Source organism: Triturus cristatus, chromosome 1_1 (assembly GCF_964204655.1).
Source record: "Triturus cristatus chromosome 1_1, aTriCri1.1, whole genome shotgun sequence".
Classification (NCBI taxonomy): Eukaryota; Metazoa; Chordata; class Amphibia; order Caudata; family Salamandridae; genus Triturus; species Triturus cristatus.
In genome coordinates, this window is record NC_140579.1 from 288550778 (window position 1) to 288576690 (window position 25913).

The window sequence follows — 25913 nt, forward strand, 5'->3', positions numbered from 1 at the left end:
CAGTGGCAAAGTGAGCAAGGGACTCACGTCTGAGCATACCATGCCAACTTATGGCGAACAAAGCGGTACAAAAGGGGATGGTGATAGACGGAGCATCAGAATTAATCAAACACTCACACCCAGTCAACAGATCTGGGTTTGATCCATCACCGTTCTTTAGCCCACTCTGCCCCCCCAGTTCAGACATGGCCATATGCAAAGCAGTCTGACCCTGTGCCTCATGGGAACAGTCCAGCCCGAACTGCCAAACCATGCCTTCCCTGGACCGGAAACAAGCTTCCTAGGACCGGTTTCTGGCATTTCAGCCATCTTCAGCCAGGCTTGCTTGAATCGAGTGGCAAAGTAAGCAAGGGACTCACGTCTGAGCATACCCTGCCAACTTATGGTGAACAAAGCGGTACAAAAGGGGGTGGTGATAGACGGAGCATCAGAACTAATCAAACACTCAAACCCAGTCAACAGATCTGGGTTTGATCCATCACTGTTCTTTAGCCCACTCTGCCACCCCAGTTCAGACATGGCCATATGCAAATCAGTCTGACCCTGTGCCTCATGGTAACATTCCAGCCCGAACTGCCAAGCCATGCCTTCCCTGGACCGGAAACAAGCTTCCTAGGACCGGTTTCTGGCATTTCAGCCATCTTCAGCCAGGCTTGATTGAATCCAGTGGCAAAGTGAGCAAGGGACTCACGTCTGAGCATACCCTGCCAACTTATGGCGAACAAAGCGGTACAAAAGGGGGTGGTGATAGACGGAGCATCAGAACTAATCAAACACTCACAACCAGTCAACAGATCTGGGTTTGATCCATCACCGTTCTTTAGCCCACTCTGCCACCCCAGTTCAGACATGGCCATATTGTGGAAATATGGATTTTTCTGGTCAGTTATGTCCCCTATCTTGGACCCCAACGGTTCTATGTGCATGTTACAAGTACATGTATGTTCCCTCCAGTTCCAGTTATGAAGACGCAAACACATGTGCGTCCACCGTCAACATGTCCTCTGTCAGATTCGCCATGTATAGGCCGGATATTCCATTCCTAAGTACGAAAGGCCACCGGCTTTATATGGTTCACCTATGCTATTTTACAGTCCAGGCAAGTAGGCCCTGATTCTGTCATCAAACTCTTCTTGCCTTCTGCCTCTGAAAGCTCCAGTCTGAGCCTGCAACTGTGACCATGAACTTTGTCTCGTTCTCTGCGCGGCTCACGAAGCCTGACATCAGCCTATTCTCTGCCAAGAACTGTATTTCACCTTCGAGTTATCTGCTTCCCCCTCAGCCAATGCATTCCTGCCTAGTAGTTTAAGTAAACATTCTTCCAGCTACCGAGCAAAGGGCCCGGCTTCTCTGTCTTTATACAAGTAATTCACAGCCCTGTTACCATGGAATATTCCTACCCCCTCGCATCTAGTGTAGACACTTAGACGCTTGTACACGCACACACAGTCAGTATAGAATAGATTCTGTCCGAGAGTCCTTCTTTTGTGGATAACATAGTTCTTTAAACATAGGATGTTAGATATGATTTGGGATTAGGTTGACTTGACCCCCCAGACTTTTCGTCTCCACATGTAGAGCTAAATGTCAAGTCCCCTTCACCCCCTAGTTGCACGTCAATCACACGTCATGCTGCTGCGCGCGCATCTATGCCAAGTATTATCTTATAGATCCACCTATACATGACATCATAACCAATTATGTTCCTTTTTACTCCTTGTTCCACCCATTTTCGGTTACGCATATGAATCGTCATTTTCCTTATCAATTGTTACGCCTACTGCATTCGCTTCATTGTAATGTATGTACTATAAAAGTCATTTCTTGTCAATAAAGTATGTACTTCACTTCCTGAACCTCCGTGGTGATGGAACTTGGAGCAACCGATTATAATCGATCATTGGAATAAAGCCCATTCCGAACCTCTAATACCACGGATTCTGTCTCTCATTTTACTGAGCTATTTTATTATGTTTCCGTATCAAATTAAGTCCCGGTAAAGGAATTTTATTTACCACATGAATGGCGCCCGAATAGGGACACTATCTCATCTCACGCGCCGGCGGTGAGTTGCAGGCCCGGTCTCCTGCCACAGCTGGACGGACAATAACGCGTACCAGCAGGATTTCCTGTATCTCCCTCCGGTCAAGCGGGGGCGACTGAGGCTGCGATCAACACCCAGACGAGGCGGTGAGAAGTGCGAAGTATCCCGACCAGAGCCTAGCTGAGAGAGCAAGATCCGAGGTATACAGAGGCCCACCAGTTCGAAGTCGAGTCCAGTTTCCGACGAGTCGAGTCGAGTCCAGTCCGGTCCAAGTTCAGTCTCCGAGGCCTTCCGTTTCCGAAGCTACCCGGTGAGTACCATTACTGGGGAGGCATTTCTGACGTGCACATAGGTTGTGCCGGTCAAGACGGGTTTGGGTACACAAATCCGGTCTGCACTGTTTTAGCAGTGTATATGTACTGTTTAGCAGTATATCAAGTATTCCGAAGTATCTAGTTATTGTCAAAGAATTATGCTTGGTGATTAGTTATGCAGACGATCATCATTGTTGGTTATTTTAAAGGTTAAGAAATGTTAAATGTTTAATGTTTAATGTGTTAAACGTCCTGCATATTGTGGTATGAATGGTTGTTCATTATTGTGCTTTTGTACTAAGTGTGTTCAAGATTAAGTATCAGATCAGTTCTCAATATGCCGCTCTTTTCGAAACTAAGACAGATCACTACAAGAAAAGGGGTACTCGAAGAAGCCGTTCCTATTCCTCCTAGGGACACTCCAGGGTACTTCATGTATCATAAACATGGCTTAGACGCTATATTATTTCTTGATTTATGGGTAGACTACACCAAGGAATTACCAGAAAGTCAGAGGTGGCCCACAGCGGGAACCTGGGATGCAGAGTGCATCATGAAAGTAGAAGAAGAGTTATGGAAAAGGAAAGTCAGACAGTCACAGAAAGATGCCGTTGAGTTATGGCGTAAAGAATCTCATAGACGTACAGAAAAAGCACGTAGACAGGAAGAGAAGAGTAAAGAGAATTCCAATAAAGTTCGAGAAAATCTATTAATTGAGGAAGGTATCCGAGTGAAATCAGAACAAGTAGACAGACAAAGAAATGCCCTTATGAATGGTATGTATCCCCTTCTGGCCGAAGGATTACCTAAAGCTACTCCAGAAACACCGAAAGACTTGCCGCCCCCATTATTTCCAATAAAGGTACATCCTAAGGGGCATCCTAGAACCGCAGAAGATGTTTTTCTTTCCTCATATTTAGATGACGCAGCTCCCGAGTATGCTAATTCCGCCCCACATAGACCGCCTATCAGGGAGGTTCAACGCGAAGACCCAGTATCAGTATCCCTACAGCAACAGATCGTGTCACAAGTTCCGGCAAGCACATCTGTTTCTACATCTGTTCCTACAGCTGCTTCTATAGCTGTGTCCACACCTATAGTTGCTGTGTCACGTTCAACGAATCCTTTCACACCCGACACCCCAGATGGGGCTGCGGGAGGTGCTAGCAACATTTTTTCTACGCCACCCAGAATAAATAAACTTACGTTTCAAGAGTCAGCACATTCACGTACCCCCAAACTCATAAATGCCCGTACGCTTAAGGAACTTCTTATAGATTGTAGATATGACCCTGTGCCCGGCAAAGAGGACGAAAGGACCCTGGCATCATTGCGTATCAGACGAGCCGCAGTGTACTTAGGGAAGTTACCAGGAATGACTGCGCATCTAGATAAAATATACCATTTTGTCCAAACAGGGCGAGATCCAGAATGTATTAACAGAGCTATGGAATACCAGAAAGTGGAGATACAGGGGGAACTGTTACGTTTCCTCATAAATTGTGTGATCAGAAATGAAGACCGACCGGGGGTAGACCCGGAAGCAATGCAAATTCTTACCAGATGGAGCCAGAATATATCAGAAGGTAGACATGATAAACAAAATTGTATAATAGCCATGTGCCGAAAGATCCGTAAAGAAATAGAACGCCTACACGAAGAAAGATTAGCGGTAGACGAGTTCGAACAAAACGAGGAGGAAGGGTCAGGACTGCCCGCAGGACAGTCAGACACCATAGCCTATGTAGGTAAAGGAGGATCTTGTAATAGTAATAGATGTCCTATTGACCCGATACGTCCGATATGTCCAGACAATAACAGGAATTTCCGAATACCTATAATTAACATCAGGTCTAACGAGCATTCGTTCCAAACCGCCGACAAACTACTCCGAGAACGAAGGGGTTATCATTTTCTCGATTCTATGGATGAACAAGAATTAGCCAGGTCAGCTGTCCATTGGGTGGACAGTCCCGGAAAATATAGTGATGATACAGTAGCACGCGCATTTTTGAATCTCACCCCAGATGAACAGCGGTTAGCTGGGATTTATATGATTCAACAACTCATTATACTATATCAGAGTCAGCATTCGGACCCTGGTCCCTTACCTGACATATTGACTGAATTGCTTATGAATAGATGGAGAGGTTCAGGTACTAAATTAATTAAAGAAATTCTAGAATCAAGAAGGCAGTATATTCTTTTTGTATGTTCAGACCGTGTCTCATTGCCCATCAAGGAAAGAACCACGTATTACATGGATAGACAGAATCCCTTACGAGAAGTGCACCCAATAAAGGGCGAGGACAACGAGTTTAAGCGCGTATTTGTATATACGCCCATATCAAAAATAGAATTGTTAGAAATGAAGAAAGTGGTACCCAGTCATGACAAAGATCCAGCGGGTTTCCACCGAGAAATTAAAGACATGTTACTCATGGGAGAGTATACCTATCCCGACATTATGACAATATTAAAGGTATTAATGCCTGCTGGCATTTATGAGAAACTCAAGGAAAAAGAGTGGGAGGTAGGAGACCAAAAGATAGAATGGTCAGTATTAGAAGCAGAAGAAAAGGCCCGAACTGCAGGAGCAGGACTCGGGGATAAAACTAAAGCACTACCAGGTTTATTAGTACAGGTACTGCCACGTTTATTAACTACAAAAAAGGAAGATTGGGGTACAATTTCAGCCTGTAAACAGAAGCAAGATGAAGACACTGGTGATTACTATGCCCGATTTGAAAAATGTTTTGGTATAAATAGTGGCCTAAAAGCAAGTAGCGAATCATACCCACATCTGTTCGTAACAAAATTAGTAGAAAATGCCCTGCCCCAAGTAAAGAATAGGGTATTAAAATTCGAGAGTACCTGGCAAGGTAACACTCCATCACAAATGTTACAAATGTTACAGTACCATCACAATAGAATTAGAGAGGAACAAGAACATGAACACAGACGCATGAAAGACACGAAAATGAAAATGTTAGTTTCTCAGACAGTTCCAGCTGAAGGACATAAAAAGGGTATGACACATTCCGGTGATTCAGCAGGACCTGTAAAAGGGACATGCAATTATTGTAAAAAGCCAGGTCATTACGTACATGATTGTCCAGTTTTGAAACATAATATCACTATAGGTAAAACACAAGAAAGACCACGACCACCTAGACAGGACCAGAATGAACAAGGAGCTCCGCAGCATGCACAGTCCATGCCAGCTTCACAACAGTCTATACAGTTTGTGCCAGCCGCACCAGCGCTGCCTGTTGCTGCCACACAAACCACGACACGACAGCTGTACCAGACCGCACAGTACGACTATCCTGATTATCAACGATACGCATGAACCAGCCTAGAGAGGGAAGTTGACTTACCCCTTATCGAGATCCCTGTAGATCAAGAGGGACCTTATGTACATAGTGAATTATTAGGCCAAGACAGAACATTTTTACTCGATACAGGGGCAAGTCGGACAACCATAAAACGTAGTGAAGTTCCAGGGGCACCCCTCTCAGGCTCACAGAATGTTTCCCTTGGTTTTTCAGGAAAACCTATTGTTAATGAAGTATCACAGCCTCTCCCACTTACGATAGGACCTTTGACCCGAACTACAGATTTATTGCTTACTAAATCATGTCCAGAAAATCTGTTAGGAATAAAAACACTGAAGGCTCTAGGAGCCATAATATGTTGTTCTCCGGAAGGAGTAAGATTGTTTTTACGTGATTTTAAAGGTCATTATGTGTCTAGAGACATGGATCCCCGACTGCAGACTTTACCTACACATCTATGGGCACAAGGCCCTACTGATGTTGGATGCATGAATATTACACCATATCGAGTCACATTAAAGGCAGGAGTGGTACTACCACGAATGCGACAATACAAGTTACCACCAGATGCTGTAGTGGCTTTACTACAAATCATTGACGAGCTCATTGCCCAAGGAGTAGTTGTAGAAACCGACTCCAACATATGTAATTCACCGATAATTCCGATTCTTAAACGAACAGATCCAAAGGCCCCGCCAGTATATCGATTGGTTATTGATCTGCGTGAATTAAACAAATGCATTGTGCCACAATTTCCTGTGGTCCCAGATATCTCGTCATTACTGACAGCTATTGATTCCGAAGCGACATTCTTTACTGTAATCGATCTCAAGAATGCCTTTTTCAGCGTCCCAATAGATCCGGAAAGCCAATATTTGTTCGGATTTAGTTTAAATGGACGTAGCTTTAAATTCTCACGCGCACCTCAAGGATTTACAGAAAGCCCCAGCATCTATAGCCAAGCACTGAAACGAGAACTCGACAGTATCCACATGCCAGTTAACACTGCTCTGCTTCAATACGTCGATGATCTGTTGATCACCGCGAGAAGTGAATCGGAATGTGAAAAAGCATCACTGACAGTTTTACAATTTCTAGCCGAAAAGGGGCACAAGGTGTCCCCTTCTAAGCTGCAATTCTGTGTCCAGCGAGTTGTTTATCTTGGACACTCGCTGTCCAAGGAGGGAAGGCAGCTTACACCCGACCGCATTCAGTTAATAGCTAACATGCCAATACCCAAGACACAAAAGGAGGTGCGGGCTTTCATAGGCCTCACGTCATATTGCAGGCAGTGGATCCCTCAGTACGCATTTCTAGCAAAACCACTCATTCAGTTGACAACACAGGAGGCAGCCACATCGACTGTTCTCCCTTGGACTCAGGAACATACACAAGCTTTTGAAAGCCTAAAGAAAGCTTTATGTCAAGCACCTGTTTTAGCAACGCCATGTTACAGAAAACAGTTTACACTCTTTGTTACAGAACGCGAAGGTACTGCCTTGTCAGTACTCACACAGGAACAAGCAGGAGCACACAAACCATGTGCTTATTTTTCTAGTACATTAGATCCCGTAGCTCAGGCTTTGCCTGCATGCCTAAAATCAGTGGCAGCGACAGCTTTAGCAATCAGACAAAGCGATGCCATAGTGTTAGGACATCCATTGACAGTTCAAGTACCACATGCAGTAGAGGTTCTTGTAAATAGAACGCAAACACAACACTTGACTATAGCGCGACTTACAGGGTACGAACTTACATTGTTTCAGCCACACATAGAAATCAGACGCTGTAACACATTGAATCCTGCCACACTTTTGCCAGTAACCGGAACAGACCCACTAGCCCATGACTGTATTGAAGTTATTACAATAACGACGAAACCTAGACAAGACTTAACCGATGTCCCATTGTCAGACCCAGATCTGACATTGTATGTAGATGGTTCATGTATGAGAACAAATACAGGAGAGTTGGTGGCTGCTTACGCAGTCACAACAGATACTGAAGTCATTGAAACTAATCGTATAAATACTTTGTCAGCTCAAGCCGCAGAGCTTATTGCTCTGACACAAGCCTGTATTCAAGCCACAAATAAAAAAGTCAACATATACACTGATTCACGTTATGCATTCGGAGTTGTACATGACTTCGGCGTGCTATGGCAAGAGAGAGGTTATTTAACTTCCCACGGTGCCCACATTCAGCACGGACCCCTCATTCATGCCTTATTAGATGCAATACATCTACCTACTGCAATATCAATTATGAAATGTAAGGCTCATACGAAGGTTACTGATATCATTTCTCAAGGCAATGATCTAGCCGACAGAACAGCTAAACAGACTGCTCAAACCCAAACATCCGACATGACAAAGACAATAGTCCCGATGCCGACACATTGTATGACAGTTAAAGATCCTACCCTTGACGTAATTGACATACAGACACATGCTACACCAGACGAAATAAAGAAATGGACTGAATTAGGAGGGATCCAAACGGACCAAGGATGGATGATGAAGGAAAAGTCTGTGTGGTTCCTTCCTGATTCAATGGTCCAAGTTATAGTTAACACTATACATAGTCCAGCGCATCTAGGAGAAAAAGCTATGCTAGATAGCATTCAACACATTTGGTTTAATAAACATTTACGAGCAGCAGCTAAACAAAAGGTCCGTACCTGTATGATCTGTTGCCAGTTCAACCCAGGAAAAAGTGTTCCCGTAGAGCAAGGTGGATTTCATCCTCCTAATCACCCTTTTGAAGTACTCCAGATGGATTATATCCAGATGGAACGATGTCGAGGATTCAAATATGTTCTCGTAGTTGTCTGCGCTCTGTCCCGCTGGACGGAGGCATACCCGGTTTCAGATTACACTGCCCCGACTACTGCCAAACAGTTAGTTCGAGAATTCTTCCCACGATACGGTTTACCACGTGTTGTTCACTCAGATAACGGCCAGCCGTTCTCATCCGAATTAATGAAACATGTTTCACTTCTGTTAGGTTATCAGTGGAAATTTCACTGTGTCCGACACCCCGAAGCAGCAGGTCTCGTAGAAAGACATAATCAGATACTGAAAATCAGATTGTCCAAAATATGCAGGGAGAAAGGTGTCGACTGGGTAGTAGCGTTACCAGTTGCACTCTTCTACATAAGAATGGTAGCACACTCTCGAACAGGGCTATCCCCGTATGAGGTGATCTTCGGCAGACCACCAAATATGTGGGGGACGCCTATGCCACGCAAAATAACTGATATTGACTGTAATATGCTGACAGATTACTTGGCTTCCTTGATGTCTGCACTACAATCTTGTCGTTCACAGGTAGCTGCAGCCTTTCCCGACAATACTGAGGTGAAACCCCATGACGTAATTCCGGGGGACCTCGTCCTTGTGAGGAATTTCGACCGAAAGACTCAGCTGGAGCCCAGGTGGAAGACACCCAAGTTGGTCTTGCTGACCACAAGGACAGCCGTGAAGATCGAGGGCAGGAAAGGATGGGTGCATTCAAGTCATATCAAGAAATTTCATGGACTTCCTCCAGATGTAAACAGCCCACCTCGTGTGTCCTCACCAATTGACTCAAAACTACCTTTGGCTGAGGCCGACAGTAAAGAACTTTATAGACTAAAATTAAGGCCTAGGCCGTCGGACGATTTGATTGTTTAAGTCCTCTCCTAGGTGAAGCGGTTGAATCTGTCTCCGACATGTATCCCCTAGACCTGAATCATGGACAGTCGCGAAAGATGATGAAACGACAGGCGTACTGTAAATCACTGCGTAGCCATTGCATAGTGACATTATTAATCTTGTTTTTCTTAAGTCTTTTAATAATTACTGCAAGTATATTGTTGCACATATATTACCCTATTGCCAGAAATGTTTACAATGTTACTGCTGAACATTCTTTTAGTGACTTACCCCCGCATGAATTGTCTTATAGACTTGCGCTGCGTAATAACACTTTCATTAGTATGTTACATCATTCCCATCAGACTAGTAATGCAACTAATTGTTGGGTGTGTGGCCGGCTCCCTCCCTATCAGAATTATGAAGGAGTCCTGCCTTTCTTTCCACATCCGTTTACACATAATGGCTCCTGTGGAGCATGGTTTAGTTTAATTAATTTCATAGACTCAGATACAGCCGTTTACCAAGACCAGTGGGTATGGGGAAATCTGAACCTAGTTTTATTCAAAGTCTGTTACCCTGACAAGGAGGGTCGCCCCAAAGGAACAGGAACTGATCTAGAAAATGAAGTATATGGATTAGGTAACTTTACTCCTAATCTCATGATTCTAAATGTCGAATCCGAAGTTGAACTAGTTTTACCAACCATGTCAGTATTCCCAGCGAAAGGTGAATTGTGTGTAAGAAAAGTTGGTTCCATACATATGGGCCATAGTAAATGCACTACTACAGTAGAATTCAGTGATCAAGGCAAATCTTCATTTAGAGCTTATCGCCACTCCTACTTTATATGTGGTCAGACTGCATATATGCGTCTACCTCTAGATTGGGATGGTACCTGCTACATTGCATTTCTTTTGCCACCTGTTTTCCTAGCTCCTCCTGATTATTATAGAAATATTCATTTAGTACACAACAGAGAGCGGACAGATCTCCCAATTGTCGATTACACTGAAACCGCATGGGAAAAATACACAGATTTCAATAAAGGCATCTTTTCCTATATAGGTACTGTTACTAATAGTAAGCTGATACGTAGATTAACTAGAACCCTTGAAGCGGTAGTGAATGAAACTATTTCCGCCTTAGGCAATTTAACAGAAGAGCAGTCTGCTATGCGGATTGTTGTGCTTCAAAATCGTCTTGTCCTTGACGTCATCCTGGCTGATAGGGGCGGAGCTTGTAGGGTCATCGGATCCAGCTGCTGCATATTCATACCAGAAAATTCGCCATCTGTATATAAAGCTATAACTCGCCTTCATAAGATTGTAAGCCAGATACACCAGAACCCAGGCACTTGGACTTGGTCCGGTTGGTTTTGGAGTGTGATATCAGCCTGGGGATGGAGAGTTCTATCATTCCTAGGTATTGGCCTTCTCATACTATTCAGTTGCTGTCTATGTCTACAATGTGGACCAGCGATCTGTGGCCTGTGTGCCACATCGTGTATTCCACCACCAAGATCTCATTCGTCACGGAAGAAGAAAGAAGAACAAATGATGTTATACGAACAGATCAATGGATTAATGAAGATTGATATCTCTTGACGGGCAAGTAGGGGACAAGGAGGGAATGTGGAAATATGGATTTTTCTGGTCAGTTATGTCCCCTATCTTGGACCCCAACGGTTCTATGTGCATGTTACAAGTACATGTATGTTCCCTCCAGTTCCAGTTATGAAGACGCAAACACATGTGCGTCCACCGTCAACATGTCCTCTGTCAGATCCGCCATGTATAGGCCGGATATTCCATTCCTAAGTACGAAAGGCCACCGGCTTTATATGGTTCACCTATGCTATTTTACAGTCCAGGCAAGTAGGCCCTGATTCTGTCATCAAACTCTTCTTGCCTTCTGCCTCTGAAAGCTCCAGTCTGAGCCTGCAACTGTGACCATGAACTTTGTCTCGTTCTCTGCGCGGCTCACGAAGCCTGACATCAGCCTATTCTCTGCCAAGAACTGTATTTCACCTTCGAGTTATCTGCTTCCCCCTCAGCCAATGCATTCCTGCCTAGTAGTTTAAGTAAACATTCTTCCAGCTACCGAGCAAAGGGCCCGGCTTCTCTGTCTTTATACAAGTAATTCATAGCCCTGTTACCATGGAATATTCCTACCCCCTCGCATCTAGTGTAGACACTTAGACGCTTGTACACGCACACACAGTCAGTATAGAATAGATTCTGTCCGAGAGTCCTTCTTTTGTGGATAACATAGTTCTTTAAACATAGGATGTTAGATATGATTTGGGATTAGGTTGACTTGACCCCCCAGACTTTTCGTCTCCACATGTAGAGCTAAATGTCAAGCCCCCTTCACCCCCTAGTTGCACGTCAATCACACGTCATGCTGCTGCGCGCGCATCTATGCCAAGTATTATCTTATAGATCCACCTATACATGACATCATAACCAATTATGTTCCTTTTTACTCCTTGTTCCACCCATTTTCGGTTACGCATATGAATCGTCATTTTCCTTATCAATTGTTACGCCTACTGCATTCGCTTCATTGTAATGTATGTACTATAAAAGTCATTTCTTGTCAATAAAGTATGTACTTCACTTCCTGAACCTCCGTGGTGATGGAACTTGGAGCAACCGATTATAATCGATCATTGGAATAAAGCCCATTCCGAACCTCTAATACCACGGATTCTGTCTCTCATTTTACTGAGCTATTTTATTATGTTTCCATATCAAATTAAGTCCCGGTAAAGGAATTTTATTTACCACAATATGCAAATCAGTCTGACCCTGTGCCTCATGGGAACAGCCCAGCCCGAACTGCCAAGCCATGCCTTCCCATGACCGGAAACAAGCTTCCTAGGAACGGTTTCTGGCATTTCAGCCGTCTTCAGCCAGGCTTGCTTGAATCCAGTGGCAAAGTGAGCAAGGGACTCACGTCTGAGCATACCCTGCCAACTTATGGCGAACAAAGCGGCCAAAAAGGGGGTGGTGATAGACGGAGCATCAGAACTAATCAAACACTCACACCCAGTCAACAGATCTGCGTTTGATCCATCACCGTTCTTTAGCCCACTCTGCCACCCCAGTTCAGACATGGCCATATGCAAATCAGTCTGACCCTGTGCCTCATGGGAACAGTCCAGCCCGAACTGCCAAGCCATGCCTTCCCATGACCGGAAACAAGCTTCCTAGGACCGGTTTCTGGCATTTCAGCCGTCTTCAGCCAGGCTTGCTTGAATCCAGTGGCAAAGTGAGCAAGGGACTCACGTCTGAGCATACCCTGCCAACTTATGGCGAACAAAGCGGTACAAAAGGGGGTGGTGATAGACGGAGCATCAGAACTAATCAAACACTCACACCCAGTCAACAGATCTGGGTTTGATCCATCACCGTTCTTTAGCCCACTCTGCCACCCCAGTTCAGACATGGCCATATGCAAATCAGTCTGACCCTGTGCCTCATGGTTACAGTCCAGCCCGAACTGCCAAGCCATGCCTTCCCTGGACCGGAAACAAGCTTCCTAGGACCGGTTTATGGCATTTCAGCCATCTTCAGCCAGGCTTGCTGGAATCCAGTGGCAAAGTGAGCAAAGGACTCACGTCTGAGCATACCCTGCCAACTTATGGCGAACAAAGCGGTACAAAAGGGGGGGGGTGGTGATAGACGGAGCATCAGAACTAATCAAACACTCACACCCAGTCATCAGATCTGGGTTTGATCCATCACCGTTCTTTAGCCCACTCTGCCACCCCAGTTCAGACATGGCCATATGCAAATCAGTCTGACCCTGTGCCTCATGGGAACAGCCCAGCCCGAACTGCCAAGCCATGCCTTCCCATGACCGGAAACAAGCTTCCTAGGACCGGTTTCTGGCATTTCAGCCGTCTTCAGCCAGGCTTGCTTGAATCCAGTGGCAAAGTGAGCAAGGGACTCATGTCTGAGCATACCCTGCCAACTTATGGTGAACAAAGCGGTACAAAAGAGGGTGGTGATAGACGGAGCATCAGAACTAATCAAACACTCACAAACAGTCAACAGAACTGGGTTTGATCCATCACCGTTCTTTAGCCCACTCTGCCACCCCAGTTCAGACATGGCCAGATGCAAATCAGTCTGACCCTGTGCCTCATGGGAACAGTCCAGCCCGAACTGCCAAGCCATGCCTTCCCTGGACCGGAAACAAGCTTCCTAGGACCGGTTTCTGGCATTTCAGCCGTCTTCAGCCAGGCTTGCTTGAATCCAGTGGCAAAGTGAGCAAGGGACTCACGTCTGAGCATACCCTGCCAACTTATGGCGAACAAAGCGGCCAAAAAGGGGGTGGTGATAGACGGAGCATCAGAACTAATCAAACACTCACACCCAGTCAACAGATCTGCGTTTGATCCATCACCGTTCTTTAGCCCACTCTGCCACCCCAGTTCAGACATGGCCATATGCAAATCAGTCTGACCCTGTGCCTCATGGGAACAGTCCAGCCCGAACTGCCAAGCCATGCCTTCCCATGACCGGAAACAAGCTTCCTAGGACCGGTTTCTGGCATTTCAGCCGTCTTCAGCCAGGCTTGCTTGAATCCAGTGGCAAAGTGAGCAAGGGACTCACGTCTGAGCATACCCTGCCAACTTATGGCGAACAAAGCGGTACAAAAGGGGGTGGTGATAGACGGAGCATCAGAACTAATCAAACACTCACACCCAGTCAACAGATCTGGGATTGATCCATCACCGTTCTTTAGCCCACTCTGCCACCCCAGTTCAGACATGGCCATATGCAAATCAATCTGACCCTGTGCCTCATTGTAACAGTCCAGCCCGAACTGCCAAGCCATGCCTTCCCTGGACCGGAAACAAGCTTCCTAGGACCGGTTTCTGGCATTTCAACCATCTTCAGCCAGGCTTGCTGGAATCCAGTGGCAAAGTGAGCAAGGGACTCACGTCTGAGCATACCCTGCCAACTTATGGCGAACAAAGCGGTACAAAAGGGGGTGGTGATAGATGGAGCATCAGAACTAATCAAACACTCACACCCAGTCAACAGATCTGGGTTTGATCCATCACCGTTCTTTAGACCACTCTGCCACCCCAGTTCAGACATGGCCATATGCAAATCAGTCTGACCCTGTGCCTCATGGGAACAGCCCAGCCCGAACTGCCAAGCCATGCCTTCCCATGACCGGAAACAAGCTTCCTAGGACCGGTTTCTGGCATTTAAGCCGTCTTCAGCCAGGCTTGCTTGAATCCAGTGGCAAAGTGAGCAAGGGACTCATGTCTGAGCATACCCTGCCAACTTATGGTGAACAAAGCGGTACAAAAGGGGGTGGTGATAGACGGAGCATCAGAACTAATCAAACACTCACAAACAGTCAACAGAACTGGGTTTGATCCATCACCGTTCTTTAGCCCACTCTGCCACCCCAGTTCAGACATGGCCAGATGCAAATCAGTCTGACCCTGTGCCTCATGGGAACAGTCCAGCCCGAACTGCCAAGCCATGCCTTCCCATGACCGGAAACAAGCTTCCTAGGACCGGTTTCTGGCATTTCAGCCGTCTTCAGCCAGGCTTGCTTGAATCCAGTGGCAAAGTGAGCAAGGGACTCACGTCTGAGCATACCCTGCCAACTTATGGCGAACAAAGCGGCCAAAAAGGGGGTGGTGATAGACGGAGCATCAGAACTAATCAAACACTCACACCCAGTCAACAGATCTGCGTTTGATCCATCACTGTTCTTTAGCCCACTCTGCCACCCCAGTTCAGACATGGCCATATGCAAATCAGTCTGACCCTGTGCCTCATGGGAACAGTCCAGCCCGAACTGCCAAGCCATGCCTTCCCATGACCGGAAACAAGCTTCCTAGGACCGGTTTCTGGCATTTCAGCCGTCTTCAGCCAGGCTTGCTTGAATCCAGTGGCAAAGTGAGCAAGGGACTCACGTCTGAGCATACCGTGCTAACTTATGGCGAACAAAGCGGTACAAAAGGGGGTGGTGATAGACGGAGCATCAGAACTAATCAAACACTCACACCCAGTCAACAGATCTGGGTTTGATCCATCACCGTTCTTTAGCCCACTCTGCCACCCCAGTTCAGACATGGCCATCTGCAAATCAATCTGACCCTGTGCCTCATGGTAACAGTCCAGCCCGAACTGCCAAGCCATGCCTTCCCTGGACCGGAAACAAGCTTCCTAGGACCGGTTTCTGGCATTTCAGCCATCTTCAGCCAGGCTTGCTGGAATCCAGTGGCAAAGTGAGTAAGGGACTCACGTCTGAGCATACCCTGCCAACTTATGGCGAACAAAGCGGTACAAAAGGGGGTGGTGATAGACGGAGCATCAGAACTAATCAAACACTCACACCCAGTCAACAGATCTGGGTTTGATCCATCACCGTTCTTTAGCCCACTCTGCCACCCCAGTTCAGACATGGCCATATGCAAATCAGTCTGACCCTGTGCCTCATGGGAACAGCCCAGCCCGAACTGCCAAGCCATGCCTTCCCATGACCGGAAACAAGCTTCCTAGGACCGGTTTCTGGCATTTCAGCCGTCTTCAGCCAGGCTTGCTTGAATCCAGTGGCAAAGTGAGCAAGGGACTCACGTCTGAGCATACCCTGCCAACTTATGGCGAACAAAGCGGCCAAAAAGGGGGTGGTGATAGACGGAGCATCAGAACTAATCAAACACTCACACCCAGTCAACAGATCTGCGTTTGATCCATCACCGTTCTTTAGCCCACTCTGCCACCCCAGGTTCAGACATGGCCATATGCAAATCAGTCTGACCCTGTGCCTCATGGGAACAGTCCAGCCCGAACTGCCAAGCCATGCCTTCCCATGACCGGAAACAAGCTTCCTAGGACCGGTTTCTGGCATTTCAGCCGTCTTCAGCCAGGCTTGCTTGAATCCAGTGGCAAAGTGAGCAAGGGACTCACGTCTGAGCATACCCTGCCAACTTATGGCGAACAAAGCGGTACAAAAGGGGGTGGTGATAGACGGAGCATCAGAACTAATCAAACACTCACACCCAGTCAACAGATCTGGGATTGATCCATCACCGTTCTTTAGCCCACTCTGCCACCCCAGTTCAGACATGGCCATATGCAAATCAATCTGACCCTGTGCCTCATTGTAACAGTCCAGCCCGAACTGCCAAGCCATGCCTTCCCTGGACCGGAAACAAGCTTCCTAGGACCGGTTTCTGGCATTTCAACCATCTTCAGCCAGGCTTGCTGGAATCCAGTGGCAAAGTGAGCAAGGGACTCACGTCTGAGCATACCCTGCCAACTTATGGCGAACAAAGCGGTACAAAAGGGGGTGGTGATAGATGGAGCATCAGAACTAATCAAACACTCACACCCAGTCAACAGATCTGGGTTTGATCCATCACCGTTCTTTAGACCACTCTGCCACCCCAGTTCAGACATGGCCATATGCAAATCAGTCTGACCCTGTGCCTCATGGGAACAGCCCAGCCCGAACTGCCAAGCCATGCCTTCCCATGACCGGAAACAAGCTTCCTAGGACCGGTTTCTGGCATTTAAGCCGTCTTCAGCCAGGCTTGCTTGAATCCAGTGGCAAAGTGAGCAAGGGACTCATGTCTGAGCATACCCTGCCAACTTATGGTGAACAAAGCGGTACAAAAGGGGGTGGTGATAGACGGAGCATCAGAACTAATCAAACACTCACAAACAGTCAACAGAACTGGGTTTGATCCATCACCGTTCTTTAGCCCACTCTGCCACCCCAGTTCAGACATGGCCAGATGCAAATCAGTCTGACCCTGTGCCTCATGGGAACAGTCCAGCCCGAACTGCCAAGCCATGCCTTCCCATGACCGGAAACAAGCTTCCTAGGACCGGTTTCTGGCATTTCAGCCGTCTTCAGCCAGGCTTGCTTGAATCCAGTGGCAAAGTGAGCAAGGGACTCACGTCTGAGCATACCCTGCCAACTTATGGCGAACAAAGCGGCCAAAAAGGGGGTGGTGATAGACGGAGCATCAGAACTAATCAAACACTCACACCCAGTCAACAGATCTGCGTTTGATCCATCACTGTTCTTTAGCCCACTCTGCCACCCCAGTTCAGACATGGCCATATGCAAATCAGTCTGACCCTGTGCCTCATGGGAACAGTCCAGCCCGAACTGCCAAGCCATGCCTTCCCATGACCGGAAACAAGCTTCCTAGGACCGGTTTCTGGCATTTCAGCCGTCTTCAGCCAGGCTTGCTTGAATCCAGTGGCAAAGTGAGCAAGGGACTCACGTCTGAGCATACCGTGCTAACTTATGGCGAACAAAGCGGTACAAAAGGGGGTGGTGATAGACGGAGCATCAGAACTAATCAAACACTCACACCCAGTCAACAGATCTGGGTTTGATCCATCACCGTTCTTTAGCCCACTCTGCCACCCCAGTTCAGACATGGCCATCTGCAAATCAATCTGACCCTGTGCCTCATGGTAACAGTCCAGCCCGAACTGCCAAGCCATGCCTTCCCTGGACCGGAAACAAGCTTCCTAGGACCGGTTTCTGGCATTTCAGCCATCTTCAGCCAGGCTTGCTGGAATCCAGTGGCAAAGTGAGTAAGGGACTCACGTCTGAGCATACCCTGCCAACTTATGGCGAACAAAGCGGTACAAAAGGGGGTGGTGATAGACGGAGCATCAGAACTAATCAAACACTCACACCCAGTCAACAGATCTGGGTTTGATCCATCACCGTTCTTTAGCCCACTCTGCCACCCCAGTTCAGACATGGCCATTTGCAAATCAGTCTGACCCTGTGCCTCATGGGAACAGTCCAGCCCGAACTGCCAAGCCATGCCTTCCCTGGACCGGAAACAAGCTTCCTAGGACCGGTTTCTGGCATTTCAGCCGTCTTCAGCCAGGCTTGCTTGAATCCAGTGGCAAAGTGAGCAAGGGACTCATGTCTGAGCATACCCTGCCAACTTATGGCGAACAAAGCGGTACAAAAGGGGGTGGTGATAGACGGAGCATCAGAACTAATCAAACACTTACACCCAGTCAACAGATCTGGGTTTGATCCATCACCGTTCTTTAGCCCACTCTGCCACCCCAGTTCGGACATGACCATATTCAAATCAGTCTGACGCTGTGCCTCATGGGAACAGTCCAGCCCGAACTGCCAAGCCATGCCTTCCCTGGACCGGAAACAAGCTTCCTAGGACCGGTTTCTGGTATTTCAGCCGTCTTCAGCCAGGCTTGCTTGAATCCAGTGGCAATGTGAGCAAGGGACTCACGTCTGAGCATACCCTGCCAACTTATGGCGAACAAAGCTGTACAAAACGGGGTGGTGATAGATGGAGCATCAGAACTAATCAAACACTCACACCCTGTCAACAAATCTGGGTTTGATCCATCACCGTTCTTTAGCCCACTCTGCCACCCCAGTTCAGACATGGCCATATGCAAATCAGTCTGACCCTGTGCCTCATGGGAACAGTCCAGCCCGAACTTCCAAGCCATGCCTTCCCTGGACCGGAAACAAGCTTCCTAGGACCGGTTTCTGGCATTTCAGCCGTCTTCAGCCAGGCTTGCTTGAATCCAGTGGCAAAGTGAGCAAGGGACTCACGTCTGAGCATACCCTGCCAACTTATGGCGAACAAAGCGGTACAAAAGGGGGTGGTGATAGACGGAGCATCAGAACTAATCAAACACTCACACCCAGTCAACAGATCTGGGTTTGATCCATCACCGTTGTTTAGCCCACTCTGCCACCCCAGTTCAGAAATGGCCATATGCAAAGCAGTCTGACCCTGTGCCTCATGGGAACAGTCCAGCCCGAACTGCCAAGCCATGCCTTCCCTGGACCGGAAACAAGCTTCCTAGGAATGGTTTCTGGCATTTCAGCCGTCTTCAGCCAGGCTTGCTTGAATCCAGTGGCAAAGTGAGCAAGGGACTCACGTCTGAGCATACCCTGCCAACTTATGGCGAACAAAGCGGTAAAAACGGGGGTGGTGATAGACGGAGCATCAGAACTAATCAAACACTCACAACCAGTCAACAGATCTGGGTTTGATCCATCACCGTTCTTTAGCCCACTCTGCCACCCCAGTTCAGATATGGCCATATGCAAATCAGTCTGACCCTGTGCCTCATGGTAACAGTCCAGCCCGAACTGCCAAGCCATGCCTTCCCTGGACCGGAAACAAGATTCCTAGGAGCGGTTTCTGGCATTTCTGCCGTCTTCAGCCAGGCTTGCTTGAATCCAGTGGCAAAGTGAGCAAAGGACTCATGTCTGAGCATACCCTGCCAACTTATGGCGAACAAAGCGGTACAAAAGCAGGTGGTGATAGACGGAGCATCAGAACTAATCAAACACTCACACCCAGTCAACAGATCTGGGTTTGATCCATCACCGTTCTTTAGCCCACTCTGCCACCCCAGTTCAGACATGGCCATATGCAAATCAGTCTGACCCTGTGCCTCATGGGAACAGTCCAGCCCGAACTGCCAAGCCATGCCTTCCCTGGACCGGAAACAAGCTTCCTAGGACCGGTTTCTGGCATTTCAGCCACCTTCAGCCAGGCTTGATTGAATCCAGTGGCAAAGTGAGCAAGGGACTCACGTCTGAGCATACCCTGCCAACTTATGGCGAACAAAGCGGTACAAAAGGGGGTGGTGATAGACGGAGCATCAGAACTAATCAAACACTCACACCCAGTCAACAGATCTGGGATTGATCCATCACCGTTCTTTAGCCCACTCTGCCACCCCAGTTCAGACATGGCCATATGCAAATCAATCTGACCCTGTGCCTCATTGTAACAGTCCAGCCCGAACTGCCAAGCCATGCCTTCCCTGGACCGGAAACAAGCGTCCTAGGACCGGTTTCTGGCATTTCAGCCATCTTCAGCCAGGCTTGCTGGAATCCAGTGGCAAAGTGAGCAAGGGACTCACGTCTGAGCATACCCTGCCAACTTATGGCGAACAAAGCGGTACAAAAGGGGGTGGTGATAGATGGAGCATCAGAACTAATCAAACACTCACACCCAGTCAACAGATCTGGGTTTGATCCATCACCGTTCTTTAGACCACTCTGCCACCCCAGTTCAGACATGGCCATATGCAAATCAGTCTGACCCTGTGCCTCATGGGAACAGCCCAGCCCAAACTGCCAAGCCATGCCTTCCCATGACCGGAAACAAGCTTCCTAGGACCGGTTTCTGGCATTTAAGCCGTCTTCAGCCAGGCTTGCTTGAATCCAGTGGCAAAGTGAGCAAGGGACTCATGTCTGAGCATACCCTGCCAACTTATGGTGAACAAAGCGGTACAAAAGGGGGTGGTGATAGACGGAGCATCAGAACTAATCAAACACTCACAAACAGTCAACAGAACTGGGTTTGATCCATCACCGTTCTTTAGCCCACTCTGCCACCCCAGTTCAGACATGGCCAGATGCAAATCAGTCTGACCCTGTGCCTCATGGGAACAGTCCAGCCCGAACTGCCAAGCCATGCCTTCCCATGACCGGAAACAAGCTTCCTAGGACCGGTTTCTGGCATTTCAGCCGTCTTCAGCCAGGCTTGCTTGAATCCAGTGGCAAAGTGAGCAAGGGACTCACGTCTGAGCATACCCTGCCAACTTATGGCGAACAAAGCGGCCAAAAAGGGGGTGGTGATAGACGGAGCATCAGAACTAATCAAACACTCACACCCAGTCAACAGATCTGCGTTTGATCCATCACTGTTCTTTAGCCCACTCTGCCACCCCAGTTCAGACATGGCCATATGCAAATCAGTCTGACCCTGTGCCTCATGGGAACAGTCCAGCCCGAACTGCCAAGCCATGCCTTCCCATGACCGGAAACAAGCTTCCTAGGACCGGTTTCTGGCATTTCAGCCGTCTTCAGCCAGGCTTGCTTGAATCCAGTGGCAAAGTGAGCAAGGGACTCACGTCTGAGCATACCGTGCCAACTTATGGCGAACAAAGCGGTACAAAAGGGGGTGGTGATAGACGGAGCATCAGAACTAATCAAACACTCACACCCAGTCAACAGATCTGGGTTTGATCCATCACCGTTCTTTAGCCCACTCTGCCACCCCAGTTCAGACATGGCCATCTGCAAATCAATCTGACCCTGTGCCTCATGGTAACAGTCCAGCCCGAACTGCCAAGCCATGCCTTCCCTGGACCGGAAACAAGCTTCCTAGGACCGGTTTCTGGCATTTCAGCCATCTTCAGCCAGGCTTGCTGGAATCCAGTGGCAAAGTGAGTAAGGGACTCACGTCTGAGCATACCCTGCCAACTTATGGCGAACAAAGCGGTACAAAAGGGGGTGGTGATAGACGGAGCATCAGAACTAATCAAACACTCACACCCAGTCAACAGATCTGGGTTTGATCCATCACCGTTCTTTAGCCCACTCTGCCACCCCAGTTCAGACATGGCCATTTGCAAATCAGTCTGACCCTGTGCCTCATGGGAACAGTCCAGCCCGAACTGCCAAGCCATGCCTTCCCTGGACCGGAAACAAGCTTCCTAGGACCGGTTTCTGGCATTTCAGCCGTCTTCAGCCAGGCTTGCTTGAATCCAGTGGCAAAGTGAGCAAGAGACTCATGTCTGAGCATACCCTGCCAACTTATGGCGAACAAAGCGGTACAAAAGGGGGTGGTGATAGACGGAGCATCAGAACTAATCAAACACTTACACCCAGTCAACAGATCTGGGTTTGATCCATCACCGTTCTTTAGCCCACTCTGCCACCCCAGTTCGGACATGACCATATTCAAATCAGTCTGACGCTGTGCCTCATGGGAACAGTCCAGCCCGAACTGCCAAGCCATGCCTTCCCTGGACCGGAAACAAGCTTCCTAGGACCGGTTTCTGGTATTTCAGCCGTCTTCAGCCAGGCTTGCTTGAATCCAGTGGCAATGTGAGCAAGGGACTCACGTCTGAGCATACCCTGCCAACTTATGGCGAACAAAGCTGTACAAAAGGGGGTGGTGATAGATGGAGCATCAGAACTAATCAAACACTCACACCCTGTCAACAAATCTGGGTTTGATCCATCACCGTTCTTTAGCCCACTCTGCCACCCCAGTTCAGACATGGCCATATGCAAATCAGTCTGACCCTGTGCCTCATGGGAACAGTCCAGCCCGAACTTCCAAGCCATGCCTTCCCTGGACCGGAAACAAGCTTCCTAGGACCGGTTTCTGGCATTTCAGCCGTCTTCAGCCAGGCTTGCTTGAATCCAGTGGCAAAGTGAGCAAGGGACTCACGTCTGAGCATACCCTGCCAACTTATGGCGAACAAAGCGGTACAAAAGGGGGTGGTGATAGACGGAGCATCAGAACTAATCAAACACTCACACCCAGTCAACAGATCTGGGTTTGATCCATCACCGTTGTTTAGCCCACTCTGCCACCCCAGTTCAGAAATGGCCATATGCAAAGCAGTCTGACCCTGTGCCTCATGGGAACAGTCCAGCCCGAACTGCCAAGCCATGCCTTCCCTGGACCGGAAACAAGCTTCCTAGGAATGGTTTCTGGCATTTCAGCCGTCTTCAGCCAGGCTTGCTTGAATCCAGTGGCAAAGTGAGCAAGGGACTCACGTCTGAGCATACCCTGCCAACTTATGGCGAACAAAGCGGTAAAAACGGGGGTGGTGATAGACGGAGCATCAGAACTAATCAAACACTCACAACCAGTCAACAGATCTGGGTTTGATCCATCACCGTTCTTTAGCCCACTCTGCCACCCCAGTTCAGATATGGCCATATGCAAATCAGTCTGACCCTGTGCCTCATGGTAACAGTCCAGCCCGAACTGCCAAGCCATGCATTCCCTGGACCGGAAACAAGATTCCTAGGAGCGGTTTCTGGCATTTCTGCCGTCTTCAGCCAGGCTTGCTTGAATCCAGTGGCAAAGTGAGCAAAGGACTCATGTCTGAGCATACCCTGCCAACTTATGGCGAACAAAGCGGTACAAAAGCAGGTGGTGATAGACGGAGCATCAGAACTAATCAAACACTCACACCCAGTCAACAGATCTGGGTTTGATCCATCACCGTTCTTTAGCCCACTCTACCACCCCAGTTCAGACATGGCCATATGCAAATCAGTCTGACCCTGTGCCTCATGGGAACAGTCCAGCCCGAACTGCCAAACCATGCCTTCCCTGGACTGGAACCAAGCTTCCTAGGACCGGTTTCTGGCATTTCAGCCATCTTCAGCCAGGCTTGCTTGAATCGAGTGGCAAAGTAAACAAGGGACTCACGTCTGAGCATACCCTGCCAACTTATGGTGAACAAAGCGGTACAAAAGGGGGTGGTGATAGACGGAGCATCAGAACTAATCAAACACTCAAACCCAGTCAACAGATCTGGGTTTGATCCATCACTGTTCTTTAGCCCACTCTGCCACCCCAGTTCAGACATGGCCATATGCAAATCAGTCTGACCCTGTGCCTCATGGTAACAGTCCAGCCCGAACTGCCAAGCCATGCCTTCCCTGGACCGGAAACAAGCTTCCTAGGACCGGTTTCTGGCATTTCTGGCATTTCAGCCATCTTCAGCCAGGCTTGATTGAATCCAGTGGCAAAGTGAGCAAGGGACTCACGTCTGAGCATACCCTGCCAACTTATGGCGAACAAAGCGGTACAAAAGGGGGTGGTGATAGACGGAGCATCAGAACTAATCAAACACTCACAACCAGTCAACAGATCTGGGTTTGATCCATCACCGTTCTTTAGCCCACTCTGCCACCCCAGTTCAGACATGGCCATATGCAAATCAGTCTGACCCTGTGCCTCATGGGAACAGCCCAGCCCGAACTGCCAAGCCATGCCTTCCCATGACCGGAAACAAGCTTCCTAGGAACGGTTTCTGGCATTTCAGCCGTCTTCAGCCAGGCTTGCTTGAATCCAGTGGCAAAGTGAGCAAGGGACTCACGTCTGAGCATACCCTGCCAACTTATGGCGAACAAAGCGGCCAAAAAGGGGGTGGTGATAGACGGAGCATCAGAACTAATCAAACACTCACACCCAGTCAACAGATCTGCGTTTGATCCATCACCGTTCTTTAGCCCACTCTGCCACCCCAGTTCAGACATGGCCATATGCAAATCAGTCTGACCCTGTGCCTCATGGGAACAGTCCAGCCCGAACTGCCAAGCCATGCCTTCCCATGACCGGAAACAAGCTTCCTAGGACCGGTTTCTGGCATTTCAGCCGTCTTCAGCCAGGCTTGCTTGAATCCAGTGGCAAAGTGAGCAAGGGACTCACGTCTGAGCATACCCTGCCAACTTATGGCGAACAAAGCGGTACAAAAGGGGGTGGTGATAGACGGAGCATCAGAACTAATCAAACACTCACACCCAGTCAACAGATCTGGGTTTGATCCATCACCGTTCTTTAGCCCACTCTGCCACCCCAGTTCAGACATGGCCATATGCAAATCAGTCTGACCCTGTGCCTCATGGTTACAGTCCAGCCCGAACTGCCAAGCCATGCCTTCCCTGGACCGGAAACAAGCTTCCTAGGACCGGTTTATGGCATTTCAGCCATCTTCAGCCAGGCTTGCTGGAATCCAGTGGCAAAGTGAGCAAGGGACTCACGTCTGAGCATACCCTGCCAACTTATGGCGAACAAAGCGGTACAAAAGGGGGGGGGGGTGGTGATAGACGGAGCATCAGAACTAATCAAACACTCACACCCAGTCATCAGATCTGGGTTTGATCCATCACCGTTCTTTAGCCCACTCTGCCACCCCAGTTCAGACATGGCCATATGCAAATCAGTCTGACCCTGTGCCTCATGGGAACAGCCCAGCCCGAACTGCCAAGCCATGCCTTCCCATGACCGGAAACAAGCTTCCTAGGACCGGTTTCTGGCATTTAAGCCGTCTTCAGCCAGGCTTGCTTGAATCCAGTGGCAAAGTGAGCAAGGGACTCATGTCTGAGCATACCCTGCCAACTTATGGTGAACAAAGCGGTACAAAAGGGGGTGGTGATAGACGGAGCATCAGAACTAATCAAACACTCACAAACAGTCAACAGAACTGGGTTTGATCCATCACCGTTCTTTAGCCCACTCTGCCACCCCAGTTCAGACATGGCCAGATGCAAATCAGTCTGACCCTGTGCCTCATGGGAACAGTCCAGCCCGAACTGCCAAGCCATGCCTTCCCTGGACCGGAAACAAGCTTCCTAGGACCGGTTTCTGGCATTTCAGCCGTCTTCAGCCAGGCTTGCTTGAATCCAGTGGCAAAGTGAGCAAGGGACTCACGTCTGAGCATACCCTGCCAACTTATGGCGAACAAAGCGGCCAAAAAGGGGGTGGTGATAGACGGAGCATCAGAACTAATCAAACACTCACACCCAGTCAACAGATCTGCGTTTGATCCATCACCGTTCTTTAGCCCACTCTGCCACCCCAGTTCAGACATGGCCATATGCAAATCAGTCTGACCCTGTGCCTCATGGGAACAGTCCAGCCCGAACTGCCAAGCCATGCCTTCCCATGACCGGAAACAAGCTTCCTAGGACCGGTTTCTGGCATTTCAGCCGTCTTCAGCCAGGCTTGCTTGAATCCAGTGGCAAAGTGAGC